This window comes from Argopecten irradians, unplaced genomic scaffold, assembly GCF_041381155.1.
Source record: "Argopecten irradians isolate NY unplaced genomic scaffold, Ai_NY scaffold_0036, whole genome shotgun sequence".
Lineage (NCBI taxonomy): Eukaryota > Metazoa > Mollusca > Bivalvia > Pectinida > Pectinidae > Argopecten > Argopecten irradians.
In genome coordinates this window covers 48,543-63,109 of record NW_027187503.1, presented here as the reverse complement: position 1 = coordinate 63,109, position 14,567 = coordinate 48,543, and the positions used below count along the sequence as shown (strand labels likewise).

Here is a 14,567-nt window from a genome sequence, read left to right as displayed (position 1 = left end):
GCTTGATGTTGCTTGTTGCCCCATGGCTCGTGATGTTCATGTCGATGCAGTTGTAGACTTGAATGATGATAGAGGCGTTGACTTTTAGTTGCATGGTTTTGTATTTATTTCCATATGCATATTTAGTATAGTGGAAAAAGGACCGTATAGTCCTATAGATCCTGACGGGAATTACACTAATATTTCTCCGTCTACTAAAATACATGTTCACACAATTAATTTTGTCATGCTTCCTAGTGATGGTATCTGCCAAGGTGTCCTGGTGTGAAGTGTGTCATGTCTGTAGTGTATGTTGTGTCCGGAGTGTCTGTGGAGTGTGTTTTAAAGAATATCCCCTAGTCTCTTATATATCCGATACCAAGAAGCAGTAATGGCGTAAAGATCACGATTCCCTAAAATGATATCGGGCAATGATTGAATAACAACTTCCTAGATATGAAATAACTTCTTATATGGACTTAATTCTTAGACGATGTTCCTGAATCAACTGCCTGAACTATATTCACATTGGTCAATCAAATTATCAAGTTATATATAGCTTACTTTAACTTAAATTTCCATATCAAGGCATCGTTATACTACATTCTTGATAGTTTTTGCTATGGACATATCTATGATCATATATTTAGAACTGCCAGACTTTAATGATGGACAGGCCAAAGATGAAGATGCAACCGACTTCAACACATCGAAACCGATGACGAAAGGGAGACGATTTTTCTTAAGTCCCCATGTTAAAGATGTCAAAGACACTAGGAAAGGTTCCTTCTATTTCCTGAAAGCCAAGGTTATGGCATCCTATACTGTGAACCAGGTATACAATGTCAGTGTGACTTTATCCAGTAATGGTAAAGTAGTGGATTCCTCCTGCGAATGCAAAGCGTCAGCTATGGGGCGATGTAACCATGTTACTGCCTTACTGTTTGCCCTCGAGGACCACAGAAGCAAGTTCTACAGAAGCAAGTTCTGCACATGGAATGTGGGTAGAAAGAAAAAGAACCCACAGCCTGTTCAATCTGATTAAAATACAGATCCTTATTATCAATACGGAAGATAAGAGGATCTGAGAAAATCCTATTAGGGGTCATGTCCAGGTGACCTTTGTAAATGGCCAATCAAATTGCTGATGGCAACATTTTGACAGTGAATTTCAGGGGACGAAATAGTTTGAAAATCTGTCAGAATTATTTCTGTGTTCGTAGTCATCTCGCCCTCAGAGCACAATAAAGCTAATCGTATTTGTATGTTGTGGCGAAATGGCGTTGTCAATTGACAGAGAACGTGCAGAAAATCCATTTGAACTGAATTACACGTGGTATAAACGTCATCCTAACATGACCCTTAATTGGATTTTCTCAGATCCTCTATTGAACGGAGTGGTTATGAGGATCTGTATTTCAATCGGATTGCAGCCAGCTCAAACTTATAACAAAAAAGCTGCTCCTGACAGGATCTTTAAAGCATAACCCAAAGACCCAATACTGTAAATTCCAAAGAGGCTGATGACAACTTCATTAATTTGTTCATTTCCACCCTTCCGCAAATACAGGAAATACTTCCTTGTTTTACCCAGCGTCTTGAAATTGAATATGAAGACTATGAAGTTGATACCAAACTTTTAGAGGAAAAGGTTGTGTCTGCCTTAGGTCTACTTAGGAAAAATTATCATGTAGGACCTCAAAAAACACCAGCTACCCAAGGATAGTCCAGATCACTAGAGTGGTATCGAGGAAGGAGCCTGAAAGTGGCAGCATCAATTGCCAAATATGCTGCTACTGTCCGAACAGACAAAGGCATTGTTCAACCTTTTGAAGAGACATTAATGGGGCATAGACAAAAGAGAATTTTCATCAATAAAATATGGGAAAGAAAAAATGAAAACACAGCCTTCAGTACATATGCTCCTGTGAATTGAACTTACCTGGCAAAGATAGGATTTTTGGACAAATCTTGAGTACCTCGAAAATTGGATGATCCCCTGATGGATTGATCAGAAGTTTTATAGAGGACAACAAGGTTTGTTTGTTTGATTAATTAAAACGTCCTATTAACAGCTAAGGTCATGTAAAGGACGGCCATTTTTTCTTAAACCTGATCTTTAAGATACAGGAGTTTTTGTTTATATCTCTGATATTATTGCCTACCATGTAGTTTTGATGACCTAAATGACCTTAGTTGTTGATGGGCCGTAAAACTCAAACAAACCAACAAATGTTTCAAGCAGATTTTAGGTAAAGGCAATGTAACTTAGGCTGTCCTTATGTGTGCATGGTTTTACCACTGGGTGTATTCTGCCAATCAGAAGGCAGTCTTCCCATGACTACTGAATGGTCCAAAGGAGTATTAATTCAATGAATAGGGAATATAAACTGGATATTTTGTTTAGTATATTTGATTTATTAACGTCCTATTAACAGCTATGGTAGAAATAAAACAAATGCTACACGCGTTGTGGTAAAAAAAGAGGAAAGAAACAAAGCAACCCATGCTAATTCTTCTAAAAAGGAAACAAAAACATGTATATCCGGAAATGGTAATATTATCTATAATGTTATATTTTCCCGAAAATATTCCGTAAATGTTAGATTAGGATATGTTAACTTGTTGTGCTTTTTTGTCTTTGAAGAGACATTGATGAAATTAAATAATTTTAATAATTAATAAAGAATTGAAAAAAAGATGCCCAGAGGCCTGTATCGCTCACCTTTGTTATTGAAATACCAAGTAATCTTCTGATTACGGGTTCATCGTTTCTTTTCTGAAGAGAATTTAAGATATACCTCACTAATTTCCCTATGGGACCCATTCTTTTCTGCTCCAGGGGGTGAGAGCCAAAATTTATACAAACAATAGTTCCCCTTCCACAAAGGATGTTTTCTGGCCAAATTTTGTTATATTCCATGCAGAAACTCTACGACTAGTAAGTGATTTAAAGGATTTACTTCTATTTCTCCTATTGGGCCCCCGCTCCTACTAAGCCCTACTGGGGTTCATAGTTCAAAATTTATACAAACTCTGTTCATCTTCCCCAAGGATGATGCTGGCCAAAATTGTTACATTCCAGACAGCTCTATGACAAGTAGCGAATTACAGGATTAACCTCAATTTCCCCTATTGGGCCCCGCCCCTCCTGCCCCATGGGGTTCAGATCCAAAATTTATGCAAACACTATTCCCTTCCTCAAGGATGTCCCCCTGGGAGTACGAGCCAAAATTTATACAAACTCTGATTTCCCATTTCCCCAAGGATGTTTCTGGCCAAATTTGGGTTACATTCCATGCATAACTCTATGACTAGTAGCGATTTAAAAGAAATGTTGATGGACGCGACGACGCGCCATGACATAAGCATCCTAAAAATGATACTCAGATTCTGACTGGTTTTTATTGTTTTGAAATCGTTATTTCAGAAATAATTAAAAAATAAAATTTATTTCAGTTACTTTCAGGAAGTTTATATGAACTTATTGTTCTTGAAACAACTTTAAATATCATACGTATGAGCCGTTCAAATTCAATATTTTTAATGAAAAACCTACTTTCTTTATTCATTTGTTTGAGTCCTTTATTTCACAGCATCTATGAGTGGCCTTGGCACTTTGATTATAAAGAACAGTTTGTACCAAAGAGCAGTAAAGAGCATGGAAACACTTAAATACTGAGAACACACGAGGTGAAGATCAATTGTGCCCCCCTCGTTTATCAACGACAACTCGTTAGTAAAGATTATACATATGCAAACTCCAGGCACCAAAAGGCAGATGAATATGATGTGAAAGGAAAGATGACGAGTCCTAGTTTTAGACCTACCCAGTACCACCGATTTCGAAAAACCGACAGTTTCCATGGTCAATGCCTGAAGGCCGGAATATCCCAACGATTGATATTTGAAAACGAAGATTGATCCAAAACACAAGGTGCAATAGACAGAAAGTGGAAAGAAAGGTCTCAGATTGAGATCTGAAAACATGGAAAACAAAAAATTTTATTATATGTACTCATAGTGAGGTGACGGCCTCCCATGGTATGGCGGTGTGTTGCGTGTAATGGTTGTGCGGCGGTGTCGTGTTTTGAGAGACTGCGGTATATTCATGTTGTTGTACATCTTTGTATAGTTGAAACTGTTTGCCTTTTTCTAGTGGCTACATAACACTGACTGATCGAGCTGAAGACACCAATCAAACACACATCCACTCCCGGTCACATTATACTGACAACGTGAGCGAAACTCAGTCTCGTCCCCACAGACACCAGAAGCTTCCATCACAGGGGCGAACCGAGCTCAACTCAATGCCAAAAGTGAGGCAGCGTTACCAGAAGGGAGGGCAATTAGAGACAGGTACGAATCCGATATAAAGTAGAGAAAAAGATAAGAGTCCTAACTATAGTCGTCGTTTTACGCATCAGTCGGTGTGGCTATAACACTGAAGTCAGTGCCGCCGAAGACACCACGCAAGCATACCCCACCCAGTCATCAGTTATACGATACTTACAAAACGGCGAACCAGTCCGTGTCCCACTTCCCTGTATACTGAATCGCTAAAGCAGGTGCTGGAAACAACCATGACAATTATAGACATCTTGTTAATGTGTGTCCGTCCCATGGAGATAACCAAGAGCCATCACACAGGGCGAACGCTTTGAAAACACATTTTGAATTTCTTCTCAAGTTCTACCAGTGCAATTAAACTGAAAACTTGAAACATGAAATGTGGCTGATATGATCTTGTCAAAGTGTTGTTATACCTCTGGTTGATCCCAGATTGAAGATGGCCCCCATGAAACCATATCTAATTATTTTCCTATAAAGCTTTTGCCAAGATAGTCAGATGACCTTTAAGGCCCTTGGGCCTCTTGTTAGGTTTTCACTTTTTGTGCTTTTTTCTGTAACCATAGAAACATTGCTGAAAATATCATATTTTTGTAGCAGGTTCATTTCCGGAGCATAACTCTAAAACCAGCAGAGATATTTCCACGAAACTTTCATAGACACATTCTTTTTATGGTCTAGTAGTACCTTTTGCTATTTTTAGGTTTTCATTTTTTGACAATTCAACAATTTCAGCCCCGCTCTACTTGAATTATACTCCATCTTTCTTTAGCTCAACTTCCTTTTTCCACAATCAAACTTACTTCAGCTTTGATATCTCCATTGGCGTGGGATCTGAATGACTATGTCCTTGTTAATCAAACAAACAAATTTAATTCTAATTCTATTTCCCATGTAACAACAATGCTGAATTTACTTCATGACTTCAGCCTGTAATATGCAAATAAAATTTTACAGTGCTTCTATATAACATAAATTTCCAAATGAAATTAGGTCTACCAAAGTCTTTGAATTACCAAGTATGCATGGACAAATTCAAATTCCAAGTATGCATGGACAAAATTCAAATTCCACCCATCCTAAGAACTGCAGTTGAGAGACTTGACTAATGCGTCCCTAGTCGCCTATATATAAATTGGAATTTTACTTTAGTTTCTCTGCTAAAACGACCCTTAGCCCAACACAATAGCAGAAAATCAACAATTTGACAAAAAGACTATGTAAACTTGATCAAGCAAAAAGAAGCACCTTTTTACTGTGACGTGAGTAATTCTATGTTACAACAAGATATCCCAGAGGGATCTTGGCGCCAACAAAAGAATGGCCTATGTCTGACAATGATTGCATTGTCAGTTTGCTTGTTACAAACGGGTATTGCACAATCAAGATGAAACCTGCGGATGTATTTCACAACAGTGTGTTGTTGTGTAATCCGCGAAGTATTGTATGATGTTGCGAAATGACTGTTTTGCAATCCTGTTACATCGCTATTGTGCAATCAATAACATCATCACTGTTGTGCAATCGATGGCATTACGTGTGTGAAATACCTTCGCTGCATTGCCGTTGTGCAATACTTGACGTCACTTCCATTGCATCACTGCTGTGCAATCCCGGAAATTGCGAAATACCTATATTGCGTCATTGTTGTGCAATCCATTGCATCCCTGTTGTGCAATCCATGACGTCACTTCCGGCAACAAAGGACTGTTGTGCAATCCATGACGTCACTTCCGGCAACAAAGGACGTCATAAGCTGCTGCTAGTAACCAGGAAATGCCAGCAGCTCTTGAGGCATTATTCAGATTGTCGTGTATTAAACTGAAAGATATTTTGAAAAAGAAAGGTGAAAGTGTCACGGGTAACAAGGCTATGCTTGTCACTAGATGTTATGCTCTAGATCAATCCCCAGTGACTGTCAATATCAGTCAATCTGTCAAGGATAATGCATGGATCGTCAACTCCTTTTCCTTACTGGACACGTCAAAGGAGCTAACATATACGAAGTTAAATACAACCGCAAATGACAGACAGTGGCTAACTGATTTACGGCAGTTACCTCAGTGTAACTTTCATCAGTTGTTAGCTCACCTGCACGAAGTGAGCTTACGCTGTGGTGCAGCGTCAACTTTTCCATTTAAACAACTTCTTCTCCAAAACCTGGAGACCTAGAATCCTGAAATTTGACCTATAGCATGCTGGGATGAAGGGCTACCAAGGTTGTTCAAATGAATGACCTTGACCTTGATTCAAGGTCACAGGGGTCAAATAGGTTAAAATCTTTAACAGGCTTCTTCTAAATAACCAAGAGGCCTAGGGACCTGAAATCGGGCCTGTGACATGCTGGGATGAAGTACTACCAACAATCATGCCATTATAAATTTATTTGAAAACCTGAAAGAGTATGCACCAAAATCAGCATTTTCTATACCATAATGGACCAGCTGTGTTTTTGGTTGGACCTCCTCATTAACATGTATCTTTACTTGGACATATTTTATCTTGCCAATTCCTTCGAACCGATCTATAATTGAGTCAGTCTCAGACTTTGAAACAACACGAATGGTTGGAATTATTGATAGGGCTATAGCTGTTTGGTAACTCAAAAGTGAATCGAAATTTCATCTTGCGACATAAATTGTAGTTTGCGTGCTTGTCTTCTGTGCTTTGGACTTTATTTCCGTTTCAAATGTTCCAACTATGTCGATAGGCTCACCAGATCCATATGGGTGTAAATTTGTTTGATTTCTGTAGTTTAGGCTTACTCTTTCATTGACAGGATTGTTTTTTCATCCGGAATGTTGACAGTGGCACCTGTGTCTACTATAATGTCCATGTATGATAATACCGTGTATGATAACAGCAGCTTTTGGTTGTCCAGCATTCCTCTTGTTGACATGGAATGCATTTGCATCAGAATTTGTTTGAGCTGGGTTTTTTCTGTACTTCAACTTGTGTTTGCTGGGAAAAATTTCAGAGTCACATTCTTCATAAGTTCAAGTGTGTTGGATGACTTGGGGCAATATCTAAAAATAGCAAAATGTGTCTCCCTTGTCTACATTTTTTGTCCAGTTTGTTTAGCCACTCAGTCATTAAATGAGAATTCATCCATGCCTTTTTGTTAGCGCGGTATGTTACTGGTAATGTTTTCTCTTTATTTTTTGGAACCACCTAGGTTTTTGAGATTTTCCAATAACTAATGGTGGAATTTTTTCACCGACCATACTTGACACTAAAGCTATAGAGTTATCCTTTCTTTTGATCTTTTACCGCCTGCACATCTTCATCTGTAAATATTTTTTTTGAATAAGAAACCCGCACTCATTGATCATCAGGGTAAATTCAGTAAAAACATTGAAATCTCACATAATTTTCTTTAAGAAAAGCTGAAGAAATTAATTTAACTTACCTCTCAAGTGGTACGAGTGTTTAAGAGTGTTTTAAAGAACATCCCTGTCTCATCCATGTTAAAGATGTCATCCTCGCTAAATCCTTTTAATAATTCAGGTAATCTAGTTTTCCATGAAGCTGTGTGGCTTCTGTATTAACATCACCTCGTGCTCCAGAGTGTTATATTATGCCTTTTTATGAACAACACAAGCCAACCGTTTCAAGCTTTGAATGAATCGCTCCCCAGTTCACTGGCGAACTTAAAGCTGACAATGCAAGTTAAAAAGTATACATTTCAGATTTTAAATAAAAATAAAGTTTTTTTTTCAAAATTCGTTTCTGAGACAACCCCTTGCGGGTACCGACCCCTATATAAAGCGCGTGAACCACACACACGTGCAATCAGTCAAACGCTCGCTGTTCAAGGTGTAACAACTAACACCTGACTGGCTCTAGATCTACTGTACAGACGTACAGTCAGTGTATTTACGTGTACCCTGAGACCGTGCTATAAGAATAAAATGGTTTGTGCGGCCAATGTTTTCTCAAATAGTTTTCTAAGACCCATATATATAAAGTATACTTTCTTTCCACGTGCGAGATCCATTTTGATTATAACGTAAACAAACTCGGTAATTCTAATAGCAGATAACATTGTCAAACTAAATATAATAAACACTGCACTCACCTGACAAGGTTTCATTGAAGTAATATTGTCAGCTAGATCCCAAAATATGTTAAATACGAGCAAATAAAACACTTCATTATACATGTACATTATATATTACACTCACATGTACACGCCTGTGCCTTCGTTAGTTTATATATGGAAGCGTCACTTATGCGGGACAGGTGGTCACGTGCATGTGACCAGCCGAGTACATCGGGTACGATATAGTATACGTGGATATGTGGACGGATTATTATGAGGATTTCTTTTCATTTGTGTGGAAAGTTCAATTTGTGAAACATCTAAATGACAGCTAAGAGGAATTGACATGTTTGCTTGCTAAAACAAGCCCTTCACAAAAATATCACAGGTAAGGGTTTTGCTTATGTATTAGTAGGTGATACACAGTGGACAACTGCTAGGTGTATTTAAGCAATAAACTGTTACCAGATTTGACATACAGTTGATATGAAGCCCATCCGGAAGGAAGATAAATAGAATGGCGCCCGTTAGGGCGTCATGAATATTTATCTTTTGGACGGATGGGCTTCATATCAACTGTATGTCAAATCTGGTAACAGTTTATTGCTTAAATACACCTAGCAGTGATTTGTTACAGATCAAAGAACATGCACACTATAGAACGACAACTACAACAATGTTTAGGCAAATTACAAAATTGGGCTGACGAAAATGGCTTTAGATTTTCAAGATCAAAAACTGTCTGCATGCATTTCTGTCAAAAACGAAAACCACACAACGATCCAGACCTCACACTCAATGTAATTAAAATTCCAGTAGTTGAACAAACTAAATTTCTTGGATTAATATTTGATTCGAAACTGTCCTTTGTTCCACACATAATCTTTTAATCCGAACATTTCGATTATCTTCTAAAACTCAAATTACTTATCTCTGGATTCCCAGTCATGTGGGTATAAAGGGGAATGAACAGGCTGATAAAGCAGCTAAGACTGCTCTTCGCCTAGCACAAACAGATTTGAAACTACCATATACCGACATCAAACCTTCAATTCAGTCAGCCATCAAACACCATTGGCAACAAAGGTGGTCTACCGAAACAAACAATAAACTGTTTAAAATTCAACCTACACTTAATCCTAAACTGTCCAGTCGGAGAGACCGCAGAGAGGAAGTTGTTCTCTCTCGGCTCCGAACTGGACACACATATTTTACACATTCCTATCTATTGAGAGGGGAGGATCCTCCTACATGCCATGCATGTGATTCTCCTCTCACAGTGGAGCATATTTTATTGCATTGTATTGATTTTAAACACATACGAGATAAATACTACGATGTCTCCGACATGTACACTTTGTTTCATGCCGTGAGACATAATCGTATTTTTAATTATCTAAAAAAAATCGGTATTTTAAACAAAATATGAACGTTTTCTCATCATATCATATCATCGTATCATCTCAACATTTCATCGTTTCCTCAACTTTGTGCATGAGTTTTCTCATGTGTTTTAACCAAAACTATTTTTCCATGCAAACCTTTTTTTATCAAATAAACGTTTACAATCTGTGTTTTAGTCCTTACCTGCCTTTTCTTACCCTGATCTTTTATCCTGATAATAATGCATGACTTGTAGTTTGGCCCTAAATGACCTTAGTTGTCGATGGGCCGTAAAACTCAAACAAACAAACAAACAAGTACAGAAATGTTCAAAACGTATGGACTCGTGAAGAAATACTTTCTGTTGAACGAGTGCCTTTATGTTTATATATATCAATAGTTAGTGCAGAATGCCAGTACTGTTGAACAAACTAGATTAAAATAGAATTGATAACACATAAATTATGCATATTCCCACAGATGAATATTTTACATCGCATCAATCTGATTAAAATACAGATTATATAACCACTCCTTTCGATAGTGATAATTAGGATCTGTATTTAAATCAGATTGACATCGCATATATTGAGTATAGTTGTCGATGGGCCGTAAAACTCAAACAAACAAACAAACAAAGATTATTGATGAGACCTACTTTTCTGTTGCCAGTATGAAGACAACGTCCAGATATATATTAATATTACAAGTTACATTTTTTAATTCAATAATAGTATGTGGTGTGCAAAACATCACAACTTGCATACCAAAACCCATAAAAGACACTTTTTGAGCTAAAGAACAAATAGACAGTAGGCCTACATATTTTCTTCTCAACCCTTACCAAAATAAGTTACAAAAAGGTATAACTTTTTTGTGCCTGTATTGTGCTTTATTTATGCCTTACAGAAAAGGCACATAAAAGTTATACCTTTTTAGTGCTCAATGAAAAACTTATAAATTATCAGTGTAACTTTTTTGTGCTTTTCTGGACTTTGAAAATTTAACGTATAACTTTTTGTGCCTTTCTGGACTTAGATATTTTTGACAACTCCTTTAAGAAACAGCAGATTATTAGTATAACTTTTTTGTGCCTTTTCTGGACTTAGATATTTCCTGCAACTCATTTAAGAAACTACAAAATATTAGTATAACTTTTTTGTGCCTTTACTGGACTTAGAATTTTTTAGGTACAATGTATAACATTCTGTGTCTTTTCTATGAAATTTCTCTCTTTCAAAGAAAAGTGTGCACAAGTTTTGGATGTGATATCTCAAAATAACTATTTCTACACTTTATAAATATTTAATAGCTACAAAGAAAGAGAAAACAACAATCAAGATTAAATTCCTTACTATCATTTATTGAAATTCAATTCAATTTCTTTATTGACTTTGGGTCAATAACCCATCAGTACTAAAAAAGATATAGATATTGTACAACATGGATGCATTATAACAAAATTACAAAAAAGTAGCTAATTTCCTAGAGTTATCATCCGATGTACTAAAACTGGTACAAATGTTGATCTACTTTAATGTTGATCTACTTTCACGACTACTTACAAAAACAAAATACATTAATACAAGATGATCCACCGCCGACAAAAAAGCATAATGATACTCAACATTCGAACAATAATCGGTGTTTAATCGTGTGTATATATATATATATATATATATGTCTAATAAACACAAATTTAATATCTTTTAACATTGTTATCATGATGTAAAATGAGAAGTTAAAAATTTTCAGTGTTGGTAATGGTGTAAGTAACTTTTGTAACTGAAGAAAAATACTAACTTGTCTGTTCTTTTGTTTGATAGTGACAAAATACCATTTGCCAGTGTGGTGGAGCATCTTTTTATAATGTCAGCTTAAACTTACAGACGATGCGAATGGTACAAATACACTACATGTCCACATACTGATATTAGGGGAAATCTGACAATAATCAGTTAGAGATCAAGACACAGATAAAATATAAGATAATACCATTTTGACTGACACTGGTTATTATCGATTTAAACCATAGCATTATTTACAAACTACACATCGATTTTTTAGCACTCAGTTTAAATTACAAAATTCTAACTGTACCCTATTTCACTTGCACAGCAAAGATTACTTCCAATGTACATAAAGTGTCAATCAGATGTAACATAAATTTTACATTCAAATTCAATTTGTTACATTTGAAACGAAGGGCAAAAAATAGCTTAACGACTCTTGATCTGCTAAGTGCTTAGACTATAGACTTTAAATTGTTATCAGAATGAAGACAAATTTCTAAATACTACTTGGATGTTTATATTCCATCATATACCCATGTTTCGAATTATCCTTGACTATATATGACGGCACCCTTCCGAAAGTTTTGTTTTATTTTTATTCATGGTAATTTTCTATTTCTTTGTAAGAGAACTTAATTATCTAAAAGGCACTGTACATCAACTGAGATCAACACTAAATCATCTGCATACAATAGGAGCGAAAAAAACACTCTCAGAAGTCGTAACTTTTGGCTCCATTTTCAATAAAATATACATATAGTTTTCAAAATTAAAAATATACATGTACGTATACATTGTTATATATATATCATTTTACTGAAATACACAGTTTGAATACATATGCATAAAAGCAGTATACAATATAAAGAAAATGCCTTAAGTTCATAAATAAGACAGCCTTAACTGTTTCAAATTTTGTACACCAAGGCAAGGTTTGTTGACTGAACATACAATACGTATATACAAAATATAATAAAACAAAATTCCCCTCATCATAACCGAGTCTGGACTGTGACTTGCTTTAAATATTTTGATACTGTCTATTGCATAACTACTATATAGGTATAGTACATATATTGGTCTCTACTCTTTCTCAATTTTGTTGACATGTTTGGAGATAAAACACAGATCCTGTGACACTGGCATCCAGATACATACTGCACTGATATCCTCCACATGGATAGCTTTAAGAACACCTGTTGGATGAGACACTGGTACAATGTTTGACACTGAAGCTTGACTTACACTTTCAGAGCACAAATTAATACAGAGCTTTGTTACAGAGTCCACAATGGCCAAGTATAATGGTATTTGGCATATGCATAAACTGGTACAAATTTCAGAGTTGGGGCACTTTTTGTAAACTTTGGCGAAATGAAACACATGTCCATATTCATTGTCAAATTGTACCACAGTGTTGTTTCTTTTTACAACGCATTTATAATTTCTGCTGTGTACAATAGACCCATTGACAAAAGCCCTTTTAAAAATGCACAGTTTATAAAATGGTCCAACTTGATGCATGATGGCATGCCTTTCAATTTCTGTCACAGAACCTGGTGTTATAGCACTTATAATAAAACACATTTTCAGTGATTTTCTCACGTTCGGAAAATGTCTTTTTCCCAGTTATTTTCTGGAAAAAAATCCTCTTCATAGGATCCAAATTTTATGCATGATGCCAATCTGTGCAAGTTTTGATGTACACTAACAGCAAACACTATTTGCGATTCTATCTTTTGAGTACCATGGAATAAGCTCCTTAGTTGTCCATTGAAATCCTCAAAATAAAAACATGAAGTGGCCCATAAAGGTCTCAAATCTCGCACTTTGTCTACCAAATGCAGCAGTAAATGTACATTTGATGTCATGTATCTTGGACTGTAGAAGGCTGATAAATTGATGCAGAAATGCATCAACATCCTTTTGGCTTGTACCAATCCCACAGATGTAATATGGTCACTAAGTAGTATGAAAATTGCTTGAACTAAAAGCAGGTAATGTTCAAATAGTTCGCTGGGCAAAACTCCATATAAGCATGGAAGACTATAGTAGGGCATAAAAGTTTTGTATTCTGCAGCTTTATAATGTCCGATGTCCAAAAGACTGCGTGGAAGCCTGGTTATATAGCGAGGTGGTCTAATGTTGAGGAGCCGTTCATTCACAACTGAGAGTTTGTTTGTAATAGAAAATGATTCATTCTTGTATGATTTATCAAACCATAATGTCATTAGCATCTTCATCACGCCGAGACAAACACAGTGCATATAGTCTATGCCCACTCCCCTTACCATGTCAAACTTCGGTAAAAATGAAAACCAGGTGAGGCCCTTCACTCCTACTGTGCTGCCAACTTTTCCTTCGCTTTTCATGTGTTCTGATGACGTTCCCTGCTCAATAAAGACCTCATGGGTTCGTTTCTCATGATGCCCTGTTTGCGAATCATGAACATATGGGTAGGCATGTGTGTGTCCTCGTTCACTGGTTTTTCACAGACTCTCCAGGGCTCATGCAATATGGACAACCATAGAATCCATTAAATTGAACCATATTGTGGAAAAGGCACCTTGCTGGAGCATCAAATACACAGTTGAAAAGGAGGCCACGTACCTTGATGTCATCAACCATAACACCTGTTAATAGAATAAAAAAATTATTATGATATTGGTCTTTCCATAATATGTATACAGTATTACTATTGATTAACACTTATTTTATTGAATTCTTCCAAAACATTTCCTATATCATTTTCATAAGAAATTTAGTACCACAGGACAGAACAGTGTATCTAAATCCTTCCCAAGCTCATTTTACATGAATGTTATAAATAATGTATTCAATGATAAACAAAACATAAAAATATTTATGAACCAAAAACGTTGTGTAATTGTGATTACTATGCCAACAAAATCATTTTTGCAGTAGCAGAATCTCATCCAAATTATACAATCTTGTATTATGATTATCAAAGAGCTGTTCAAGAAAACAAATGTATGTATATGCTATATTTCATCTTGCTA

The 14,567-nt window shown here is 36.3% G+C and overlaps 1 pseudogene; it reads right to left on the bottom strand.

Annotated features, from left to right (window-relative positions):
* Positions 1-11,311: 11,311 nt before the first annotated feature.
* On the bottom strand, positions 11,312-14,251 carry LOC138311509 (uncharacterized; annotated as a pseudogene).
* Between the last annotated feature and the right edge of the window lie 316 nt (positions 14,252-14,567).